Source organism: Hyla sarda, chromosome 5, assembly GCF_029499605.1.
Source record: "Hyla sarda isolate aHylSar1 chromosome 5, aHylSar1.hap1, whole genome shotgun sequence".
Lineage (NCBI taxonomy): Eukaryota > Metazoa > Chordata > Amphibia > Anura > Hylidae > Hyla > Hyla sarda.
In genome coordinates this window covers 45,007,817-45,034,267 of record NC_079193.1, presented here as the reverse complement: position 1 = coordinate 45,034,267, position 26,451 = coordinate 45,007,817, and the positions used below count along the sequence as shown (strand labels likewise).

Genomic DNA, 26,451 nt, shown 5'->3' with positions numbered 1-26,451 from the left:
GGAGTTGATGGTTCCTCACCCTCTGTGTTTGAGCCAATATCCATGTTGCCCTTACATTCTGAGAGTGCTGCAAATGAATTATGGAGAACCACAGACTGTGGGACATGTCTTCTATCCACAACTCTAAGTCTTCCTGAACCTACAGTAACCTATCTGCCATTTCTAGGCATGAGAGAGCTGCTTTGCATATCATTTGTCCACAGATAGTTTAGCAATGTCAGTGTGCAATGTGCAATGCTCAATTTCCCCAGTGGTGGTGCTGCAGCAAAATAAAGCACTGGCATGTTCCTCCTACAAATTAGAGATGATCACATGGGGGGGGGGGGGGGGGGGGAGGTTATTCAAAGAATTTAGCACCACTTCTTTTGCTTTAGCTGTGCCACATTTGCTTAAAATGTGGTGCATACTCTTAGCGCCACATATTCAGATAATTATTTAGAACCCTGTTAGCCAAATTTTTTATTTTTTTGAAAGGGGCATGGTTAGGAGTTTTGTGCTATTAGCACCCTCTTTTCAAAGGTTTAGCACCACTTTCTGGTGCTCAAAGTGTCGCAGCTAATACCAAGTATACCTGGTGTTAAATGATTTGCTATTTGTGCTAATTGCCCCAAATTTTCAAAAGACCGAATACTTCTTAAAATGAGGCGCAGTTAACCCTCTTTGAGGAGCAAAATAAAAAGCCCTAATACCACAAGTTTTTGAATATTTCCCCCATTGTGATCAGGTTATCATTGAGAGACCTTTACTCTTTTCTATTATCTTTTATCAGGTTTTATGTTTTAATTTGACATTAATGTTTTACACGACTCTTGTTACATTGTTCCTTCCTGACATCTTATGTAACTTTGCATTCCATTATTCATAATCTGATCCAACAGCCTCTCTGGGATGTGACCTGGTTTACCAGGAATATATCAAAGGTGTATTGGCCAAGTTCAGAGCTGGGGCTGGATCAGCCTCGTGTTTATGTTTGAGATGAAAGAAAATATGAATCTGAAGCAACTCTAGAATATTATTATACCCCCAGGCAAACAATGAAGCTGGCAGCGGCCCAGATTTCTTCTTTCATCCCTGACACTAAGAACCGTATTACAATTTAAAATTTTGACTTAGATCAGTCTCAGAATTGTTGGTCCATGATTGAATGATATGTTGAAAACCCTTGGAGAGAAGAGACAGCCTCAAGGAGAGAACGTCAACATCCTCTAAGTTTAAAGAGTTTCCCTCGTATATGAATGTTTAGTGTAAATCTGTAGATTGATCGTACATAAAATATCTAACCTTGTCATCATCTAGGATTTTATCCATGTATCTTAAGAAACATGAACAGGGAAAATTAGCTACAGATGGGATGAGCATCTCTCCGAAACCTTTATGACTCAACATTGTGAGCAGAGGCTTAAAGGGGTACTCCAGTTGAAAACTTTTTTTTTTTTTTACACTGACGCCAGAAAGTTAAACAGATTTGTAAATTACTTCTATAAAAAAATCTTAATCCTACCAGTACTTATTAGTGGCTGTATACTACCGAGGAAATTCTTTTCTTTTTGGATTTCTTTTCTGTCACGGCCACAGTGCTCTCTGCTGTCACCTCTGTCCATGTCAGGAACTGTCCAGAGCAGCATATGTTTGCTATGGGGATTTTCTCCTGCTCTGGACAGTTCCTAAAATGGATAGAGGTGTCAACAGAGAGCACTGTGGTCGTGATAGAAAATAAATCCAAAAAGAAAAAAAATTTCTCTGTAGTATACAGCTGCTAATAAGTACTGGAAGCATTACGATTTTTTAATAAAAATAATTTACAAATGTAGAAGAAGAAAACGGGTTGATGCTAGCGGATAAGAACCTTCACCTTTATTTCGTCACATTAAAAGCATGGACATGGAAAGACTTCAGTGGAGCACATGGAAAAAATCCTTAAAAAAAAGGGCCACGCATGACGCGTTTCAGGTCATGTGACCTTTCATCATGCATCTGATGAAGGGTCACATGACCTGAAACGCATCACGCCTGGTGCTTTTTCCAAGGATTTTATCCATGTGCTCCACTGAAGTCTTTCCATGTCTATGCTTTTAATGTGATGAAATAAAGGTGACGTTTCTTATCCGCTAGCATCAACCCGCTTTCTTCTTCTACCCTTGGAGGATCATTTTGCCGTGCGGTGACCCAGTGAGCTGAATATCCATATTGTGCTAATTTACAAATGTGTTTAACTTTCTGGCATCAGTTGATAAAAAAAAAAAAAAAAAAAAGTTTACCTGTCAGATCCAACAAAATATTTTTTTTTATATATTACTCAGTACCTAATCCTGACACCATCTATTTTTTTATGTGTCTAGCACCTAAGGATAGGGGATAAGATGTCTGATAACGGGGGTCCTGCTGCTGGGGATCCTCGTGATCTCTGGCACGGCACCCCGATCCTCTGTGTACGGAACAAACTCCGCTCTGCGCCGGATGACTGGTGACAGCTGCCATGCTCCCTCCATTCATGTCTATGGGAAGAGGTGTGACGGCTACGTACTAGCCATCATGCCCCATCCCATAGACATGAATGGAGGGGGCATGGCTTAACATCACAAATACGGAAGCTTGGCTGCCGGCCCGGAGATCTCGGAGGTCCCCCTTTGGATAGGGGATAAGATGTTTTTCGCCAGAGTACCCCTTTAACCCCTTAACGACGCAGGACGTAAATGTACATCCTGGTGAGGTGGTACTTAACGCACCAGGACCTACATTTACGTCCTAAGCATAACCGCGAGCAATGCCCGGATCATGCGCGGCAGGTCCCGGATCCCGCGGATGTCTGCCATTAACCCCTCAGATGCCGTGATCAATACAGATCACGGCATCTGCAGCATCACGGTCATTAAAATGGATGACCGGATCGCCCGCAGTGCTGCCGCGGCGATCCAATCATCCAGCACAGCAGACGGAGGTCACCTCACCTGCCTCTGCTGCCTTCCCGGCATCTTCTGCTCTGATCTTGTTTCCCGCAGACCAGAGCAGAAGATGACCGATAATGCTGATCAGTGCTGTGTCCTATACATAGCACTGAACAGTATTAGCAATCAAATGATTGCTATAAATAGTCCCCTATGGGGACTATTAAAGTGTAAAAAGTAAAGTAAAAAAGTCTATGGGCAAGCTGTGGGTATATGTCTAAATACCCCAAAACATGATGGGAGCAGGGCTTTACCTGTTTTAATTGTAATAATCCATCTAATCCCTCTGCAACATTTTAGGCAAACAAGACTAAAGTGTTATTTCTATTTGGACCTTTAATGCATATTCATAGGATATGCCATATATATCCAATAGATGTAGGCCTCTGGCCCCCTTTGGCCTTCAACTGCCAGAGGTGGTTAGGAAACCGAAAATAACCAAACGGGATGTTTTTTTGTCATTTCTCCAACTCCCATAGAGATTAATGGGAATCTAGTGAAAAATCTCTTTCAATATCTGGACATCTAAGACAGTGACCTTCAAAGTGTGGCCATCTAGCTGTTGCAAAACTACAATTCCCAGCATGCCCGGACAGCCGTTGGCTGCCTGGGCATGCTGGGAATTGTAGTTTTGCAACAGCAGAAGGGCCACAGTTTGGAGACCACTAATCTAAGAGATAAAGGAAATAAATAAACAATAATAGATAACACAGTGCGTGTCCGTTTACATTTTTTTTTGAGATGTGTAAATATGTAGTGTAGACATATTACTGAGAATATGGCAACAATGTGGCTTTTCAGGTATGCTGTTGATACATTTAGCAATGACTATGATACACATAGTTATGCAATACTGTTTCCTTTGATAGTTGTTGTGATGGTAAACTCTGAGGTCATAGTAGTTTGTGGCTTGGTTGTAAGGGCGCTGAACTGCATAGTCTTCCTTGACGGAACTTGTAAATGTGGTGTCCCGGTACCGCATCTTATACGGTACCTATGTATATGTGGGTCCCCATAGCCAGAGTCCCTAGGACGTAGGGATCCCTGTTGTGTAGCCTACCCCTTGTCGCCTCTATTCCAACTAATAGCCTAGTAATTTATGTAAGGGGGATGTTAATATAGTAATATATGTAAATAAATGGATAATTACCGGTTCCATAGCATTGCAGGACCTGCGGGTCACATGACTAGGTAAACTCTATGGTATTCTGCTTAAGGACCTTTGGAGGCCCGGTGACGTATGCAATCCCATTACTCTGTGTAATGGTGAATGACAGATGTTCGGACCAATCGGATTCACCCCGCCACCTGCCCATATAAGGGAGCGGCGGCCATGTTTTCTCTCTCTTGTTCCTGGGCTGTCAAACGAGAAGGATCTGCGCAGCAACTATCGCAGTGAGTTAGGCCCGAGTCTTGCGGCAACGGCTGAGTAATTCAGAATAGAGAGTGTATCAATCCCCAGACACTCTGCAGCATCACCGGACCTAATATAACCCCCTAAATCCGGACGGATCTGCAAATATCTACCCTAAATTCAGAGACTTTCTAAATAGCTCAAGGTCCACAACAACTGTCAGTCACTGAGCGATATAAGGACTGTTTGTATGAGACTGTTACTGTGCCTTGGATGTATCGCAAGCACTTAAGTAAAGTTGTTCAAGTTCAATCTCCTTGTGGACCTTCAGTCATTTCATGCACCTATTGTTACTGGGAAGGGCGGCGATAGGCCGGAGCATTACCTCAGCATACCAGCCCTCAGCCTGGCGTCACGAACTATAGGGTTAACATTAACCCCTCATATACCGATACCATACCACCACTACCATACACCCCCCAAAGGCTACCACATAAATACTTGTCACAATACTTGTCACGTTCAGAATATATAAAGTTAGAATAATAGGGCTGTCTGGGCATGCTGGGAGTTGTAGTTTTGCAACAGCTGGAGGAACACTGGTTGGGAAACAATGCCCCACTATACTGAGTGGTTAGATCCATTGGAGGTGCCAACCAGGAAGATGTCTTTAGTAGTTGGCACCTGCTGGAGTGCAGCGTGTCCAGGCAATCACCGCTGGGGGGATGTATTCCCTGCTCCTCCTCCCTGTGGGCTGCCCTCTCTGGCCTCTCTCTTGCTGCTTCCCTCGTGGATGCAATTCTTTGTCTGACCTCTAGTGACCATGCGCATCTACTGGCTGCAACATATAGGGCCAGGGTAGGCTTCTCTAATGCATCCTCCCCCCTATCCCTGCCTTGCATTACCTTTTTAAGGCTGCTCTGCCCGGTCACCTGTGCCTGAACAATATTGTGGTTCTGCATTGTGAAGGTATGTTGTACCTCATCTGCTATACTTTTATCTGACCTGTGCCTGTTCACCTGACGTTGGCTCTGCCTGAAATTGTGTACCTCGCTGACCCTCCTGTAGATGACCTGGACTATCGACACTGAACCTGTACTTGTATTTAGCCAACTATTCATCCTATTGTTACCTGAACAGCTTCAGCTCTGCTACACCAACACCTTGTGGTTGCTTAACCATTGCTGGGTTGAATCTCCTGTTGCTGGCCACCGTCTACTGGACTTATATCTCTTGCTTTCACCACCACGCTACTGATCTATTTCCTGTATCCCTGGTGCCTAGCATTGGGTATGTTTAGCCTGCCTGGCTAACCCATACTTGGACAACACCCATTGGGGCGATACACCCACCTTTACAAAAAGCCAATGTGTAATATGAAACAGTAAATTATTCTATTTGTGATAACCATTATGCCATTTATTTGCAGAAGATGTTGCAGATGTAACTATGCTGGACATCTTTACTCTGTTTCAAATTGTCATTGCTATGGTTTTGGTTTGGCAAGACACCATTAGGTTAGAATGAGAAGCCCTTCGTGTGGCACACATGTGAAATGGACCGCTGATTCCATAATACCCCCCATCTGTGGATATATTTTATGTTATATATTTCCTATATGCAAGCCTATGAGGATCAGCTTAACTAGTTCTATGTAATTCTGCTTAATAGGGTACTGGGTAGTAGTTGCACCTGTGCCATAATATTTGAGTTGCCCCAATGGCCCCATAATACAATATCAGAAAAGGCACCAGGAAGGTTGGAGCCCAGATCCAAATTTTGAACTAAGGTCTAGAATAGTGTTTTGCAACAGTGTGTCTCCAGCTGTTGCAAAACTTCAATTCCCAGCATACCCGGACAGCCAGTTTTGAAACAGCTGGAGGCACACTGTTTGGAGAACACTGGTCTAGAAGGTTCAACCATGAATAGTAAATAGTAAACATTGTGTAATAACCAGTATATATATGAAAAGAGAAGTGCATCATAATGTACTTAGTAATATTGCGTCTCAAATCTGATAGCTTACAATCGCAATATATACCCCCATCCGATAGATAATGCCGCCTAGGTAATGGGCGCACTTTGAAGATACATTAGCGGAGCGCTTAGTGTTCTCGAATCATTTCCCAGCACTTTTCTCTTGCACAGATACATCTACAGTAAGTGCATTGTTTTGGTAGATGATTCCCATCATGTCATGTGCTTTATAGAGTTTCTTTCCATCTTAGAAGCTATTTTGTAGCAATAATAGTATCTTAAGACGACAGAATAAGTTTAAATGAGGGGGGGGGGGGGGGACTGCATTCAAATATGTAAAGTACGAAGATTTTCTTGTACTGTAATATCGAGAACAGATAAAGATGAAGTCAGGGAAAATATGTTATTATGGAAAGAGTTCTAAGGGTTGTCATAGGGAATATATTGTCAGAACAAGACCGATTGTTTAATATATAATATATACACTAACTAATATAACATATATACTAACTAATATAACATACTAGCTGAGTACCCGGCGTTGCCCGGTTTTTCCTTCCTAATCCTTGTTGGGGAGGAAAATAAACAGAGGAGGAAGCTTTTGACTTCATATCCCGTCCTCATATATTGTTGTCATATCCCAACCCCATATCCCGTCCTCCTATCCTGACCTCCTATCCCGTCCTCCTATCCCGTCCTCCTATCCCGACCTCCTATCCTGACCTCCTATGCAGTCCATCTATCCTGACCTCCTATCTCGACCTCCTATCCTGTCCTCCTATCCCGTCCTCCTATCTCGACTTCCTATCTCGACCTCCTATTCCGACATCCTGTCCTCCTATCTCAACCCCCTATCCCGTCCTCCTATCTCGACCTCCTATCCTCGTCCTCCTATCTCGACCTCCTATCCCGTCCTCCTATCTCAACCTCCTATCCTGTCCCCCTATCCAGTCCATCTATCCCGACCTCCTATCTCGACCTCCTATCCGTACCACCTATCCCGACCTCCTATCCCATCTTCCTATTTCGACCTCCTACCCCGACCTCCTATCCCTTCCTCCTATCCCTTTCTCCTATCCTGACCTCCTATCCCGACCTCTTATCCCGACCCGTAATATGTGTACCAGTTATTGAAATATCTCCAGCCATACGGTAGTTATGTGGGAATATACATTTCCCATTGATTTGCATAGGACTTTAAACAAAAACCCCGACCCTCACAGATGGGGGTAGTTAAGGGTTAAATTAACTATCCTATATTTTAAGTGGACATATAAGTAACATGTGACCAAGTATTATCGAAATATCTCCAGCCGTTTGGAAGTTATGCAGTAACATATATTTCCCATAGACTTGTATAGGACTTTAAACATAAGCCCCGCCCCTGGCAAATGGGGGTGGGTAAGGGTTAAATCACCTATCCTATGTTTGTTGTTGACATATAAGTAACATGTGGTCAAGTTTCATGTTAATATCTTTAGCGGTTTGGACGTGATGCTGGAACATACGCACATACATACACACACACACACACACACGTTGAGTTTTATATATATAGATACACTAACTAATATAATATATACACAAATTAATAAACTATAATATATACAAAAAGTAATATAATATATTTAATAATGTATACACTCACTAATATAATATATATACTAACAAATAATCTAATATATATACACTCCCTAATATAATATATATACTAACAAATAATATAATATATACACTCCCTAATATAATATACAGTCTAACTAATATACTGTTTCATAATATAACATGTACACTAACGTTAAAGTTCAGTTCCCCACCCACCTATGGGTGTCTGGGCAGAGTGGGGGAACAATGGAGCTCACCCGATCCAGGTCCAGACGGCGGCGATCCTGATGTCATGGGTACGTTGACGCAGAACTTCAGCGGCGGCGATCTGGGTAAGTGACCTGGAGAACCACAGTTTAGAGTCTCTAAGCTGTGGCCCTTTAGATCTTGCAAAACTATAAGTCCCAGCATGCCCAGACAGCAAATGGCTGTGTGGGCATGCTGGGATTTGTAGTTTTGCCACATCTGGAGGGCCACAGTTTGGAGATAACTGTGCAGTGGTCTCTAAACTGTGGACCTCCAGATGTTGCATAACTACAACTCCCAGCATGCAAGAACAGCAAACTGCTGTCTCGGCATGCTGGGAGTTGTAGTTGCATGCCTCTACCTGTTGCATAACTACAACTCCCAGCATGCACGGTCTGTCAGTGCATGCTGGGAGTTGTTGTTTTGCCACAGCTGGAGGCACGCTGGTGAGGAAACACAGAGTTAGGTAACAGAACCTAACTCAATGTTTCCCCAACAGTGTGCCTCCAGCTGTTGCAAAACTACAACTCCCAGCATGCACTGACAGACTCTGCATGCTGGGAGTTGTACTTTTGTAACAGCTGGAGGCACACTGGTGGGTAAGCACTGAGTTTGTCTGTTACCTAACTCTGTGTTTCCTCACCAGTGTGCCTCCAGCTGTGACAAGACTGCAACTCCCAGCATGCAAGTCTGTAAGTCCATGCTGAGGGATGTAGTTTTGCAACAGCTGGAGAGGTTTGTGCACCCGCCCCACCACCCCATGTGAATGTACAGGGTATATTCACACGGGCGGGGGTTTACAGTAAGTTTTCCGCTGCAAGTTTGAGCTGCGGCAAATTTTCCACCGCAGCTCAAACCCGTGTGAATATACCATAAAAACACTACACAACACAAATCAAAGGGTAAAACACTACATATACACATACCCTTACACCAGTCCCCCCCCCCCATAAAAATTAAAAACACCTCGTACATAGTGATGTCGCGAACATAAAATTTTCGGTTCGCGAACTTCCGCGAACCGCCATTGACTTCAATGGGCAGGCGAATTTTAAAACCCACAGGGACTCTTTCTAGTGATTTAGACAAAAATTTACCACTATGTTAAAGTAGAATATGTCATGAAAAAACAGTCTCTGAATCAGAATAAAAGGTAAAAGCATTCCAGAGATATTAATGCATAAAGTGACAGTGGTCAGAATTGCAATTAGCAATTGGTGCTGTTATTCTTGGCGTCCGATATGCTAATAAAGGTCTAGACCAGTGGTCTCCAACCTGCGGACTTTCAGATGTTGCAAAACTACAACTCCCAGCATGCCCGGACAGCCGTTGGCTGTCCGGGCATGCTGGGAATTGTAGTTTTGCAACATCTGGAGGTCCGCAGGTTGGAGACCACTGGTCTAGACTGTCAACTGGGTGGTCAACAACACTTAGTTCTCAACAGGGAGATCCTAAGGGTCACCCCCAGGGGCAAGTCCTGGGAAAAAAAGTGTGGGAACTCACCAAAGATTTCCAGCCACACCCCTACCCCTAACCCCACCCTCGGCCACACCCCCATAATATATATATATATATATATAAATAAAAATATATATGTGTATATATATATATATATATATATATATATATTTGTGGTCGTTGCTACATGACTGATATGCGTACAACCCTAATACTAACCTAACAACCAACTGTAACCAATAATCTATCAACCTCAACTAAGCAGTTTGGAGTGTGCCATAACTGCGGCGTAAAGAATATGCCTGGAAAAGAGGGCATACCCTGTGGTAAGTGTGATGAAATGAAAAGAAGGGGGGGCGGGTGGGAGCGAAGAACCCACGGCGTCAATGAAGGGGGGAGAGCCGTGGGTTTTATGGTCATCCCGCTCCTCCCACAATTACAGGCCAGCTGCGCAGGCCTTTCCATTTGTGGTCGTTGCTACATGACTGATATGCGTACAACCCTAATACTAACCTAACAACCAACTGTAACCAATAATCTATCAACCTCAACTAAGCAGTTTGGAGTGTGCCATAACTGCGGCGTAAAGAATATGCCTGGAAAAGAGGGCAAAACCCGGATTTAAACAAACATTTGTTTATTGCAGATTACAACACAAGAGACTGGAATGCGCTAGCCATTTCTTTGCGAGGGTTAGGGAAATACTGCATGTAGCATCCGCATTTCCAACATCCTAATTTCATGATTACTTGGGTCGGGACCCCGTGCCTAGAAGTGGCTGTAGCTGCGCCAAAACGGAAGGAGTGACCGGATAATGAAGTCGGGACTCCTCCCAGCGACCTGACCGAAATGCGTAAATGTTAGATGAATTGAGAAGTAGTTAGCGGGTTGGATCTGAAATGGAGTAAAGAGTCATCAGCTGATAGGTTAACACAGGCATTCAACAATTCACGGAGGATTGTGACAGGACACCATTTGTGCACGGTGGGAAAACCGAACAACCACCGTATGACCCGGAGACGAGGTCTTGGTCTGACTGAGGGACAGCTGGAAATGATCAGAGACACGTGACAGCTGACTGACCTAAGGAAAGGGTGCGTTAATGGTCCGAGTAGTACACTCACCCGGTCTGAGAAACCCATAACAGGCAAGGTACATGGCCGCTTTTAATGTGAGGCTATCACGGATACCCAATGGTGTGGAGTCTAACAAGTCGGACAACTGCCTGAACATGTTGCCTGTGATTGGTTGTCTGACTGGGCTGCGAGGGACTTCCTTCTCAAGGATGCCCTTCAGAGCGGACTTCACCAAGCGAGAAGGGAGTATGGAGTAACTACGGGTATTGGTCAAGGATAAATGGTGTTGGATACCGGCTAGATAACTCTTAAAAGTATTGTGGGATAAATGCAGTGTGGAATGGCAAAACCCGATATATGCTAAATAGGAAGGGAACTGAAATCTTGTCGCCCTCGGCGTGCTTGGATCTGGATTTGGAAAACGAGTTCCACGCCGTACCATAAATTTTTGCGTATTTGCGGACAAGGCATCTGCTGCAATATACTGGACTCCTTCAACGTGAGCACATGTGAAAGTAAATGTATGTAGTAGGGACAGCCAAACTAACCGTCTAGCCAAGCTCATTTATCTATAACATGGCTGACCGTCTAACACCAGGACAGAGAGAGAGTATCCGAAGACGTGACGGGTGAGAATTGTATACGTGACGGACCTAGACAAGTATGTGCCCGGTGACAAGAGCGAAACGTTATACAAGTACCTTAACAACCTGGAACACCCTGAAGAGCATCTTTAGGAACGAGACTACACGGAGAAAGGAGCGCATCGACAACGCAAGCAATCACAACCTGAAAACGCGTCAGGTTCATGAGGTGATTACTTGGAGAACAATGTACGACACTTTAAACCAGAACAGAGGGAAAGTATCCGAAGACGTGTTGGACGAGAATCGTATGCGTAACCGGGCCTAGACGAGTATGCGCCCGGTGACAAGTGCGAAACGCTAAACGAGTATCATATCAACCTAGAACACCCTGAAGTACACTTTTGGACATGACTACACAGAGAAAGGAGCGCATCGACAACGCAAGCAATCACAACCTGAAAGCGTGTCAGGTTCATGAGGTGATTACTTGGACAATAATAATCAACTCTTTAAACCAGGGCAGAGGGAAAGTATCTGAAGACGTGTCGGACGAGAATCGTATGCGTAACCGGGCCTAGACAAATATGCGCCCGGTGACAAGTGCGAAACGTTATACGAGTATCATATCAACCTAGAACAGCATGAAGTACATTTTTTGGGACATAACTACACAGAGAAAGGAGCGCATCGACAACGCAAGTAATCACAACCTGAAAGCATGTCAAGTTCATGAGGTGATTACTTTGAGAACAATGTACGACACTTTAAACCAGAACAGAGGGAAAGTATCCGAAGACGTGTCGGATGAGAATCGTATGCGTAACCGGGTCTAGACGAGTATGCGCCCGGTGACAAGTGCGAAACGTTATACGAGTACCAAATCAACCTAGAACACCATGAAGTACATTTTTAGGACATAACTACACAGAGAAAGGAGCGCATCGACAACGCAAGTAATCACAACCTGAAAGCGTGTCAAGTTCATGAGGTGATTACTTGAGAACAATGTACGACACTTTAAACCAGAACAGAGGGAAAGTGACCGAAGACGTGTCGGACGAGAATTATATGCGTAACTGAGTCTAGATAAGCGTGTGCCCAGTGGTAAGTGCGAAAGTTTATACGAGTACCATGACAACCCAAAACATCGTGAATTCCGTTTTTTGAGAACGTGACTATATCGTAAAAGAGGTGCACCGACGATACAAGTAAACACAACCTGAAGACGTGTCAGGTTCATGAGGTGATTACTTGGATAATAAAACAAATCTTATCACCTATGTGTGGCGTTATTGCTGTTCTGAAGGCGTGTCAGTAACAACCGTGCGACGTACTCCCTGCAGGCGTGGCAGGCATGATGGGTATACATCACCTATGTGTGGCATGACAGTCATAAGAACTATGCGACGTACCCTTCCTGTAACATGACAGGCTTAACAGGTAAATACCACCTATGCGTAATGTCAGTGTCGCTCAGAAGGCATATCAGTACCAACGATAATGAGACATACCCCGTCTGCAACGGTTTACTGGGTAAGCCCCGCCTGTGCGTCGTGTAATTGTCGTTCTGAATATGTGTCAGCAGCGACAACTGCTATGTATCACTCTGTCTATACAAAGATGCGTGCAGAACGACTACGTGTGAAACTGTCGTGAACCGCTATGCATGGCTGTACCACCAACTTGATGAACCTATACTCGGGCCAACCATATACGTGTATAGACCACCAGTGAATGCCTGAAGCTAACCACGACCTGATGGCAGAGAATATGCCGGGAAGTAGTAACTATTATAACCACATACCTGCGTACAGGGCCACACCCCATGAGCTGTATGAGCATGTGCGCTGCACTAAACTGCGGGCGTACGAACTTCACAAATAGCGCAAGTGCAGGTACAGAACACATGCCACGGGTACACGGGCAGCCTGATTCCCGCGTGCACCCGAGTAATATAACCCTCCAAACATGCGTGATACAGGTCCTGCGAGCGGGAGTGCAGCACAAACCTTATGAGTGCATATTCAGTAGTAATCTTACAAGCGTGGACCATGTAATACTATAAACGTGCGTACAGAGTGACTCGTATGAGCGTGTACAAAGTATGAAACCTATGAGTGTGTACAACATGACTCCTACAAGAGTGTGTGTAGTATGAACCCTGGAAGCGAGTAAAAGCGTGTATACTACGTAAACCTACGAGCAAGTGTACAGTATGGATGCTACAATGGTATGTACCGCATGAACTTTATGAATTATGCGATCAAGTGAACCGTATAAATGCTACCGGCGAATGTGCTGGATAATCCTAACGCGTGTAAGTAAGAATCCAACAAGCGTGTGTACAGGATATCCTACCAGTGTGTACCGTGTATGGCATGAATCTTATAAGTGTGTACGCAGCATAATGCTACAATTATGTACAAGCGTGTGTATAAATGTAACCGGCATGAATCCTACCAACGTGTATGGGTACCAGGATGTGTACAGCATGAACCCTACGGCATGATTCCTATAAGTGAGAATCGTAGCTCCACAACAGCTGGAGGCACACCGCCCGGAAACACAGAAGTATAAAATAAATGAAAAGAAAACTGTGAGGAAGTTAGTTAAGAGACAAAGGTTGGAGGTGAGCGCAGCTGTTGGTGTAGCGTGCCTAAGACTGACCAGATTGGCAGCTGTGGGGGTGAAGCATAAGGCCACAGGGTGGGGCGGAGCGGTGAGTCTGATTGAGTGTAAAGGTGTGCGAGTCTCAGTATACTGGAGACACATATAGATCCTCCCAGCAGCACAGAAGTACAAAATGTGATAATGATATATATGTGCAGGAGGCTGTTACATAGAGCGGCAATGATATATATGTGCAGGAGACTGTTCACATAGTGCGGCAATGATAAAATAAGTAGGAGGCTGACCACATAGTGCGGTAATGATATACATGTGCAAGAAGCCTATCACGTGGTGCGGTAATGATAAGCATGTGCAGGAGACTGTTCATACAGTGCGGTAATGATATGTATCAGCAAGAAGCCTATCACACAGAGCGGTAATGATATGCATGTGCAGGAGACTGATCACACAATGCAGCAATCAAATACATGTGCAAGAGGCCAAACACATAATGCGGTAATGATATGCATGTGCAGGAGACTGTTCGCACAATGCAGTAATCATATGCATGCGTAGCAAGCCGTTCACATAGTGCGGTAATGATATGCACGTGCGGGAGGCTATTCACATAACAAAGTAACGGTATACATGCTCAGCAAGTCGATCACATAGTGCGGTAATGATATGCACGTGCAGGAGACTGTTCAAATGGTGCGGTAATGATATGCATGTGCAGGAGGCTGTTCACATAACAAAGTAATGGTATACATGCGCAGCAAGTCGTTCACATAGAGCGGTAATGATATGCACGTGCAGGAGACTGTTCACATAGAGCAGTGATGATATACATGTGCAGGAGACTGTTCACATAGTGCGGTAATGATATGCACGTGCAGGAGACTGTTCACATAGAGCGGTAATGATATGCATGTGCAGGAGACTGTTCACATAGTGCAGTAATGATATGCATGTGCAGGAGACTGTTCACATAGTGCGGTAATGATATGCATGTGCAGGAGACTGTTCACATAGTGCGGTAATGATATGCACGTGCCGGAGACTGATGACATAGTACGGTAATGATATACATGTGCAGGAGACTGTTCATATAGTGCAGTAATGATATACATGTGCAGGAGACTGATGACATAGTGCGGTAATGATATGCACGTGCAGGAGACTGATGACATAGTGCGGTAATGATATGCACGTGCAGGAGGCTGATGACATAGTGCGGTAATGATATGCACGTGCAGGAGACTGATCACATAGTGCGGTAATGATATGCACGTGCAGGAGACAGTTCGTGTAACAAAGTAATCATCACATAATAAAGCAAGCCATAAGAAAACACATACATGCGTAGCAAGCCGTTCACCTAGTGCGGTAATGATATGCCTGTGTAGGAGGCTGTTCGCATACAAAGTATCCATATACATGCGCAGCAAGCCGAAGTAAATATATGTGGCCGAAAACCGTATAATGCGACCGGCGAATGCCGAATGCCGACATGTAATACGAAAAACCTGGGGCCGGGCTGACCAAGGGTTTCCCTGAACTCCGGCTCACCTCCGGAGTCCGGGAACCGCCAGCGTTACCCCCGGTCAGCCACGGCCACTTACCCCCACCATGCCGGCTGAAGCGAGGTTCCTGTCAGCTGACTCGTGCAGTCAGCTGACCGGTGGGAACGTGACTCCACTTCCTGCCGACGTCACGTGACACCCTGAAGCGAAGAACCCACGGCGTCAATGAAGGGGGGAGAGCCGTGGGTTTTATGGTCATCCCGCTCCTCCCACAATTACAGGCCAGCTGCGCAGGCCTTTCCATATAACTTCAAAAAATGGTGCGGCACTCCAAATATCCAAAAAAATAACTTATTTATTCCACATGTCAAACAGTGCGACGTTTCAGCCCCTCAATGGAGCTTTTTTCAAGCATAGTGATACCACACACAGGCTGGGGTTATATACCCAGCCCAGCAATAAACAGTAATTACATAATTAATCAATACAGTGATAAAAATACATAAAATGACGAAAAATGACAAAAAATAAAGTGCTTAAGAGTACCATAGGTACATATATAATGTGTACAGTGTCACAGTGAAAGTTTAAAAGCAATGTGGCTTGAATATACAAAACCATCATAATAATAGTTAATAATACACCACTGATGCATATAAACATTAATTAAATATACATATACAGAAAACGCCTACCCGCTCTGTTGCCATGCCGTTCGCCACGTTTGGCTTGTATACAAACAGTATGCGCCTGCGCCAGAGAATCTCCTAATCTGTTCACATCCTGTTTCCGGGATGCCTGGCCAGTCACGTGGGGCGCCATGCGATCACATGACCACAGGAGCTAACACGTGACCATCAACCAAAAGTCTCCATGGCAACGGCGGCGCTGACAGCACCGCCGTCTCCATGGAGACCACCCGTCGGGAACACTTCTAACATGGATGCCCAGTACCCGGGTCCAGCCCACTGACACACAAACGCAGCGGCCATGGGCAAGGAAAACTAAATAAATAAGTGGAAAAAATATCCAATGTGCAATGAATGAATACATGTATTGTGTCAGTGTCTGTATGGCTGAATATACCTAACAATGTGTGAGAAGGTAAATGAAAAATGCAAAATAAAAAATATAATTAATAAAAATGAAAAGAATTAATTAAAATTAAAATTAAAATAATTAAAAAAAAACATTTTTTATAAAAAAAATAATAATGATGAAGATAATACATAAAATGAAAATAATGACAAAATAAACAAAATAGTATATACATAAAAGAAAAAGCTCTCTACATTATGAAAGCCGACTCCATTGGCATTAGTCCCACAAGGGGTATGGGTATCTATTAACTTATTAGCATTTCAGGACTGGGAGCCTCCCTGGTATGCAGAACCACCACTCCTCCCCCCATGTAAAGAGGGCATAGGTCTGGCAGTAACCGGGGGACCTGAGGCTGTGAGGCCATATAGCCCCCATGGCCCCTGGTCTACCCCCTGCATCCAATTCAGGAGTGTGCCAGCCATCAAGCAGCGCCAATCCCATGCCTAGCATGAAGTGATTTACGTACCACATATGGAGGGCTATCTAAGGGATAAAGCACATCCCTACAGAACCCTAAGATGAATAATAATAATAAAAAAAGAAAAAAAGACAAAATGAAAAAAACTTATTAATTAAAATACAACAAAAAAATAATAATAATAAAATAAAAATAATAATAAATGAATAAAAAATAAAAAAATAAAAAAATGAAAAAATAAGATTAAAAATTGTTTTAAGAAAAAACAAAAAATGGTGAATGCTGAAGAAAAATACACTAGTGCAAAATGTGTGTAATCTTATCAGTGATGTCCCTTCCACAGCAGCTGCGCTACATCAGTTACATAGGCTAGAACCCGAGCGCTGTAACATCCATTAAACCGGTCAGATTAGGTTACTACCATAAAAAAATTTTTTGTAGATACAGAACAGCACAAAAAACATAGTGATATGTAAATAGGCACAGAACGGGTGGCGTATTTCTTCACATTCCATCGAATCCTTCCTATCTTCCATATCTGAAAGGTATAAAAACAAGATATCAATATACAATATGGGTATCACCACCATATGTATGAAGAAAAAAGTGAATGGCAGGTTAAAATGTCTCTCAGGGTTCTATCTAAATGGCATTGAATTCAACGTTCAATCCATTGGGCTTCAAACAGTTCAATTGGTGTATCCACCAAAGTTCTCTTTTTCTAAGCTTGGCCAGTCTATTCCCCCCTCTTGCTGGGACTGGCACATGGTCAATGGCCATAAATCTGACCTGTTTTTCGTTGTGACCTTTTCACAGAAATGTTTGGCAACTGGCAAGTCAAGTTTCGCTCGTCTAATTGAGTATCTATGGTTGTTCATCCTTGTCTTAAGGCTCCATGGGGTTTGACCCACATATAGGAGTTTACAAGGACAAAGCAACACATAGATAACCCAAGTAGAGTCGCATGTGAGATAAAACTTCAAAGAGTAAGTCCGTTTGGTGAGAGGATGTACAAAGCTAGATCCTTTGACCATTAATGAACAGTTCACACACCCCAAACAAGGGAATGAACCCAGTTTAGGTGTGGCAAGTGTCGTCTGGGCATGATCAATGTTAGATGGTAATGTACTCTGTCCCAGTCTGTCCTTGAGGTTCTTGGACCTCCTGTATGACATTAGTGGCTTATTGTTGAATTCTACAATATCACCAAAGCTCCTGCTTAAAATATTCCAATGTTTATTCAATATAGTAGAAATTAGTCCACTGCACGTGGAATATGTAGAGGTGAATGGAATTCTGTTCATCTTGGTCTTGGGTCTAGCTGTCATAGTAGATTCTCTAGTCATAAGTGATATAGTGTTCCTATGTTGGTCCACCAATCTACGTGGGTATCCCCTGACAGTAAAGTCACCGGTCATTTTGTCAAGTGTCTCTTTTAAGGTCTCCTCGTCATCAATCACTCTCTTCGCCCTCAGCATCTGGCTGAAGGGGAGAGACTGTACCATTTTCCTAGGATGGCAACTGGTGTAATGCAATAGAGTGTTCTTATCTGTAGGTTTAGAGTATAGGCTTGTGTGTAATGTGCCCCCTTCATTTTTGACCAACACGTCAAGAAAACTCACACAGTCACTAGACTGAACCATAGTAAATTGTATAGCAGAATCAATCCTGTTAAGAAATGTATGGAACTCTTCTAGTTCCTCCAGCGACCCTTCCCATAGGAGGAAGATGTCGTCAATAAATCTCCACCACCCCAGACAATGTCTGAAGTGGTGGGATGAATAGACGACACCTTCCTCCATGGCCGCTATGTAGAGGTTGGCGTACATGGGCACCACATTAGTCCCCATGGCGGTCCCGACTAGTTGCAAAAAATATTGTTCTTCAAAAATAAAATAATTATGGGTCAATATTAAATGAAGTAACTGCAACATAAAGTCTTGGGCCGCCATGGAGTACTGTGATTTAGACAATGTATGTTTAACCGCATCAATACCTGCCTCATGCCTAATAGAAGTATAAAGGCTAGTTATATCAAAGGACACCAAAATTACGTTGGGGGGAGCTCTGATGTTGTTGATTTTGTTCAAGAAATCACTAGTGTCACGTATATACGACTTTGCCGAAAACACAAATGGTCTTAATATCTTATCAAGAAAAATAGAGGCGTGGCTAAGGACGGAGTCCCGGCCCGAAACGATGGGCCTTCCAGGTGGATCAACTAGTGATTTATGGATTTTCGGCAAGACGTATATCGAAGGAGTGACAGGAAACCTCACAATCAAAAATTCTTTCAACTTATCATCAATAATCCCCTCTTCAAATGCTTGGTCAACCAAACCAGTCAGTTTTGTCATGATGTCGCTTCTAGGATCCCTGTCTAGTTTACAGTAAGTATTGGTGTCAACAAGTTGTCGATATATTTCATTTCTGTATTTAATTGTGTCCATCACCACGACCCCACCGCCCTTGTCTGCGGGTTTTATGGTGAGGTCGTGGTTCTGGACCAATTCTTTCAAAGCCACATGTTCATCTTTGGACAAATTACTGTGTTGAATCCCATTGGTTTCAACGTTAGTTCTGAGCCGTTCAATATCACTCCTAACCAGTCCCACATATGTCTCCAAAGGATGGGAGACCACTGTGGGATTGAAAGAGGACTGATTGAACAGCTCAAACTGTTTTAAATGTAATTCACAACCTCTCTCCGCATCTAGGGGGGGTAACACTGGAATTATCATGAACATCAAACCAGATTTTGAGTTTAAGACGTCTAAAAAAGGCTTGTAAGTCACACTCTAAAGCAAACCAATCTGGACTAGTAATGGGACAAAAGGTTAGACCTTTGGATAACAGCAAAATTTGTGACTTAGTGAGTTCATAAGAGGAGATATTTACCACAGTGTTGGCGGAACTCAGTTCTTCTTCTTCTGTGGTTTCGCGAACTGTAACTTGCCCTGTTTCTGATTCCTTGTCTTTACGTTGCCTGTGTCGTCGCCGACCGCCCCTTCTTGTTGGTCTCTTGAGGGGGTATTGGGTGGAGGCTCGGCAGTCAAAGAGTCCTTGACTAAAAAAGAAGATTGGTCATTGGTTTTAACAAACGGTATTTTATTCTTCTTCCCCCGCCAGGGAGTCCCGCTTTGTTGTCTTCCATCATTGAAATCCATCTGGTTCCAGGTATACACACGTCCCTTGTTATAGTCTCCCAGATCTCTGTGCCACTTTTTCTTTTTAGTATCCATGGTCTCATTCCTGAACTTATCAAAAAATTCCTTAGTTTTGTCTTTATATGCAGAGAGTTCATCACCCGAAAGCATGGTTGTCAAATTGGTCTCAAATACACACATTTTCTCTTTAGCTGTCGACAATTCCTTTTGTAAAAAATCCAAGTTAAGTAAAATAATGTCCAAAGCATAACGATCAGAGATCTCTTCAAATTTCTTTTTAAAGTCATTATTATCAGTGAAAACAGTTGGTCTCAATCTAGACCGCATGCCCCTGGGTATTCTCTTGCACTTATAGTATTCACCCAAAGTCACAAGGTGCAATTCCAACATAATGATCCTTTTGGATTCATATTCAAAATTACGTTTAATGTCCGCAATAGTGGGTACCGCTAAAAAAGTAGCATCGCCCTGGACGCCATTCAAAATCCTGCTAACTTCCCCTTCAGCATATGAAGAGACATGGGAAAAAACTTCATCTAAATCAGACTCCATTCTAGTGTGCCAGCAAACCAATCATTAGATAGATGTCCAAAAAAATGCAGCACTACTATACCACAGTAGACGGGTGCCAGCTCCTCAGGCTCGATCACAGCCAATTGATAACTTCAAAAAATGGTGCGGCACTCCAAATATCCAAAAAAATAACTTATTTATTCCACATGTCAAACAGTGCGACGTTTCAGCCCCTCAATGGAGCTTTTTTCAAGCATAGTGATACCACACACAGGCTGGGGTTATATACCCAGCCCAGCAATAAACAGTAATTACATAATTAATCAATACAGTGATAAAAATACAGCGCCGCCGTTGCCATGGAGACTTTTGGTTGATGGTCACGTGTTAGCTCCTGTGGTCATGTGATCGCATGGCGCCCCACGTGACTGGCCAGGCATCCCGGAAACAGGATGTGAACAGATTAGGAGATTCTCTGGCGCAGGCGCATACTGTTTGTATACAAGCCAAACGTGGCGAACGGCATGGCAACAGAGCGGGTAGGCGTTTTCTGTATATGTATATTTAATTAATGTTTATATGCATCAGTGGTGTATTATTAACTATTATTATGATGGAGTTTTGTATATTCAAGCCACATTGCTTTTAAACTTTCACTGTGACACTGTACACATTATATATGTACCTATGGTACTCTTAAGCACTTTATTTTTTGTAAATTGCACTGTCATTTTATGTATTTTTATCACTGTATTGATTAATTATGTAATTACTGTTTATTGCTGGGCTGGGTATATAACCCCAGCCTGTGTGTGGTATCACTATGCTTGAAAAAAGCTCCATTGAGGGGCTGAAACGTCGCACTGTTTGACATGTGGAATAAATAAGTTATTATTTTGGATATTTGGAGTGCCGCACCATTTTTTGAAGTTATCAATTGGCTGTGATCGAGCCTGAGGAGCTGGCACCCGTCTACTGTGGTATAGTAGTGCTGCATTTTTTTGGACATCTATATATATATATATATATATATATATATATATATATATATATATATATATATATAAAATCTCCAGCACCACTGAGGTGGGCACAGATCGAGGGTTGGCAATGGATTTTCCAGGCTTTCATCAGAATTTCCACTAGAGGAGATATGGCACAGACCCAATTGACTTCAATAGGGTCTGCAGCGGATTTTCCTCAGTGGAAATTCTGCTGTGGAAAAGTCTTCTGTGCACAGCCCACCCTAATTCAAACTCGCAACGGGAAACAAATCCTCCCATGCGAACGAGCTCTAAGGATCAGTTCACATGTGCATATTTTCTGCTGCAGATTTGCTGTAACAGATATTGCTACCCATCAAAGTCATTGACCACTGATTTTGGCTGATTTTGGCAATAGGCATGATATGGACGGGTTTTATGAACTGCACCTTTTTGTGAAAAGATGCAAAAAAAGCGCGAAACCACCGAAATGCCTCTAAAACTATACCAGCCCAGACTTAGCTTAGCTTTTTGGTGTATGTGAAGAGTGAAATTTCAGAAAATGTGACCTGCACAAAATTTGTGAAATTCTCTACAACCTTTTAATACATTTGGTGCTCCTACTCATTACCAACACACAAAAAAAAGGTGTCAAAAAATGCTTCACTTACACCTGCAATGATAAATACCGGTCATACAGCTGAATTTCCAAGGCGAACTCCGCAGGAATATTCCGCTCAGAAATTCTGCTGCACTGTGCACACAGGGGAATTTTCATAGCAGATGTGTCTATTCTTTCTGCGGATTCTGCTCAGAAATTCATTGCCGTCTAGGTAGCTTCGTGTCTCTGCTCATAGCGGCGGCTTTTTCACTGCGCATCTGCTACAAGCAGGCACTGTGTCTACAGCAGAAAGTCCGCTGCTATGAGCAGACACACAGAGCTAACCAGCCGCAGCAGGGAGCTCACTCTTCTGACTGCTGTAGGCGCATCCGCAACATGAAATATGCTGTGGATGTGCTCCATGTGACCCTACTTTAAAGGTATGTGGAGACCTATATGCCATTCATATTCAACTGAGAATTCTGGAAAGAAGGACATGTGATAGCTTTCCCTTCAAACAAATGCTTGTGCTCCTTGAAGAAGCCTGAGAACATGACTGGGCAGTTCATAAGCCAAAAATTCCCCAGAAGAAGTGACCTCTTTGTAAACTGCTGTTTTGGAGTTTTCCCCCCGATCAGTACAATGCATATCCTCTCCCCAGGTTGGCAAACACTGCCCTAGTCTGTGATTAGTAAAGAAGGAGGGGGTCACCACTCAATGAGTGCACGAGCCATACAGATTTTTGGTTCCTGTCCTGGTGATCAGGTGATTGCTGAGATCTGTGTTGCTGCAGGAGCTGTTGGGTCTTAGTAGACCTTTAGGGGGCTCTATCCTTTGGATAGGGGATAAGATGTCTAGTAGCGGAGTACCCCTTTAATGGTTCATAGATCAGATGTGATCAGAGCCGAGAAAGAGAGGAGCAGGAGAGTTATGAAGAGATAAGGCAGCGACTTTTGGGATGTAAACGGCGAAGCAATAAAAACTGCAGTGGTTTAGAATAAGTTCAATAATATCAAAAGAGCGGCGGTTATTCTGCATAGCACAATGCTCAAGAGGCTCTTATGTTTTTTTTAAGAAACAATATTTCTCATCCATATCAAAATGAAAGACAACTCAAAAATAATGGCCGTAATAACTCTGAAGGCTTAAGAGCTCTTGGATGGAGAATGCCATGTGCAAGAACAACCTGTGTAACTTCAACAATCTGGCAGTAAATGGAAAGAACAGGCTCTGGAGCACAGGGACCGATTGTTTTCTCCTTCTCGGAGAATGTGGCCTGACCTGGATGATATTTTTTCTTTCTAGGAGAAGAAGAAGAAGGAAAAAAAAAACTGCAGATTTTCGAATGTGACAACATGAATCCATCAGAATCCGGGAACCGGTGGTAATATTAGGTGATGACATGTTTAAGTTAATTATGAAATATAGTCCCAGCATGCCCAGACATTGTAGGGAGGTCATACGGGCACGTGGAGGCCACACACACTTGTGACTTGTGTGTGTATGGTGTGTAAAATATGTCTCCAGCCTTACTTGTATCCCTCTTATTACGGCTTTTATTAGCTCAATAAACACTTTTATATGCAGCCACTGACAGTTGGATGGGAGGGGCCATGGGATCGCTATGCCCCGCGGCCACCACGCCTATCCCCTGTACACCAGCGCTGGGACCGTTGTGTTATTGACACACAGGTCCCAGCCCATGCGCCCCATATCTTTCATATGTAAGCGCCGACCGACATTTCTTTAGTGCTCACTTCAAATGTCTGACGCCTCTGTGTGCACGGACAGTGCCTGTCCTTCTCCTCTTAGGGTGGGTTCACACCACGTTTTTGCAATACAGTTTTTTTTATCAGGTTTTTGATTAAAAAAACGGATTCCTCAAAACCTGACTAAACTGTATCAAAATGTGTGTACAAAGTTTTATCTGTATACGGTTTGAAAAATGATGTCCGGTTGCGTCAGTTTTTTAAGAAAAAAAATCGTATACGTTTTGAACTTTTCACTCCATTATGAATAAAGTTTCACTTGTTTGATTGAAATTCCAAGAAAAAAAACTGTGCAAAGTCAAAAACCGTATGGTGAAAACTATATGGAACCGTACACTCATACAGGTCTGTACGGTTCCCATTGACTCCCATGTTAAAAAAAAACGTATATGGTTTAATACGTCTTTTCACCCGGACCAAAAACCATGGTAGGCCACGGTTTTCTGTCCAGAAAAAAAATAAGTAAAAAACCGTGTGGTTTGAAAAACGGAGACAACCGTATACAATATGGTGCATACGGTTTTGATAGCAAAGTCTATGGGCACAGTTTGCTGTACGGTTGCATACGTTTTATTTTTTTTTTTAAACGTATCCAAAAACTGTATAGAAAAATCGTGGTGTGAACCCACCCTTACTTCTCCCCGTGCCGGAGACGCACTGGGCGCTTCTGCATTCCCTATAGGCAGAGAGCACTCACTCTCTACCTCCAGTATTGCCCGGGCGCACGGTGGTGTCAGACAGAGCGCTCGCTCTGTAATGTCGGTCGGCGCTTACATATGAAAGAGAAGGAGCCCATGCCCTGGGACCTGTGTGTCAATCACATAGCAGTCCCAGCGCTGGTGTACAGGGGATAGGCGTGGCGGCCGCGGGGCATAGCAAATCCCTGGCCACGACTTTCCAACTGTCAGTGGCTGCATATAAAAGTGTTTTTTGAGCTAATAAAAGCCGTAATTAGAGGGATACAAGTAAGGCTGGAGACATATTTTACACACCATACACACACTGTGGTTAGGTAATATGCCCCAAACCTCATGACAGTTTCGCTTTAAGGACATTGGGGGAGATTTATCAAGACCTGTCCAGAGGAAAAGTTGCTGAGTTGCCCATAGAAACCAATCAGATCGCTTCTTTCATTTTGCAGAGGCCTTGTCAAAAATGAAAGAAGCAATCTGATTGGTTGCTATGGGCAACTCAGAAACTTTTCCTCTGGACAGGTTTTGATAAATCTCCCCCATTACATCAAAGTTGGATCAGCCTGTAGTGTGCTTTTCCACTTTGATTTTGAGTGTGACTCCATATCCAGACCTCCATGGGTTGATAAATTTGATTTCCATTGATAATTTTTGTGTGATTTTGTTGTCAGCACATTCAACTATGTAAAGATGAAAGTATTTCATACGATTAGTTCATTCATTCAGATCTAGGATGTGTTTTTCTTAGTGTTCCCTTAGTGTTTATATTTACCCCTCAGCTTTTTGGTGTTCTTTTCTTTTTTGAATTTCTTTTCTGTCTGACCACAGCGCTCTCTGCTGACACCTCTGTCCGTCTCAGGAACTGTCCAGAGTAGGAGCAAATCCCCATAGCAAACCTCTCCTGCTCTGGACAGTTCCTGACACGGACAGAGGTGTCAGGAGAGAGCACTGTGCTCAGCACAGAAAACAGATTTTAAAAGAAAACAACTTCTTGTGGAGCATACAGCAGCTAAAAAGTACTGGAAGGATTAAGATTTTTTTTATAGGAGTAATTTACAAATCTGTTTAACTTTCTGCCACCAGTTGATTTAAAAAAAAATTTTTTTCCACTGGAGTACCCTTTTAAAGATGTCTCATCTTGTCTGTTTGTGCCTTTAGAGGTAGTTGGAAAAGCTGGGAGCAGCTAAAGCAGGGAAGCTACGCAATTTTCATAACTTCCGTTGGCTTTATGGAAAATGCACAGACAGCATAGTCCTGCGAGCTCCCAGAGTTAGGTAAACAGGGTAGTTTTTTTGGGCTACACAATAGGAGTTATGCAAATTATGTAACTTGCTGCTTGTGGCTTTTCCAACTGCCTCTGGTGGGTGGCCTCAAACAGGCCGGAGATGAGCAGAATAGCCAATTGACCATATGTGACAATCCCTTTAATAGCAGACTGATCCACATGGTAACACATTTGGATCCATCTGGAAAAGCTCTAAAAGATCCTTTCTTTCCTTCCTATTTTTTTTTTTTTTTTTTTTTTGCTCCGAATTATTGTTTTATATGGAATAGCTACTTATGAAAACCACATGGCAGGGGAGGGGACAGCTCTTTTTTTTTTTTTTTTTTTTTTTTTTTTTTTTTTTTACGGTTCAAAAGATTTATTAAACATTGATAACATATACAACATCCGCCCCAGGGCGGTAGAAGCGGGCAATCGAATACAGATAGCTGGTATCAGGATTCCATGCAATCAGTACTGAAGTATAAACAAACACCATCATGCGCTGGATAGTACTAAATAGGCAGGCTAGTGAGACCCAGTCAATGCAGTACACTGACGT

The 26,451-nt window shown here is 43.1% G+C and overlaps 1 protein-coding gene across 1 annotated transcript in view; it reads right to left on the bottom strand.

Annotated features, from left to right (window-relative positions):
- SVIL (supervillin) overlaps positions 1–6,474 on the bottom strand; it is a 316,448-nt gene extending 309,974 nt beyond the window's left edge. Inside the window, exon 1 of the mRNA XM_056519430.1 lies at positions 6,341–6,474. The gene's annotated coding sequence lies outside the window, so the exon portion shown is untranslated. The remainder of the gene's footprint in view (positions 1–6,340) is intronic.
- Positions 6,475–26,451: the final 19,977 nt, after the last annotated feature.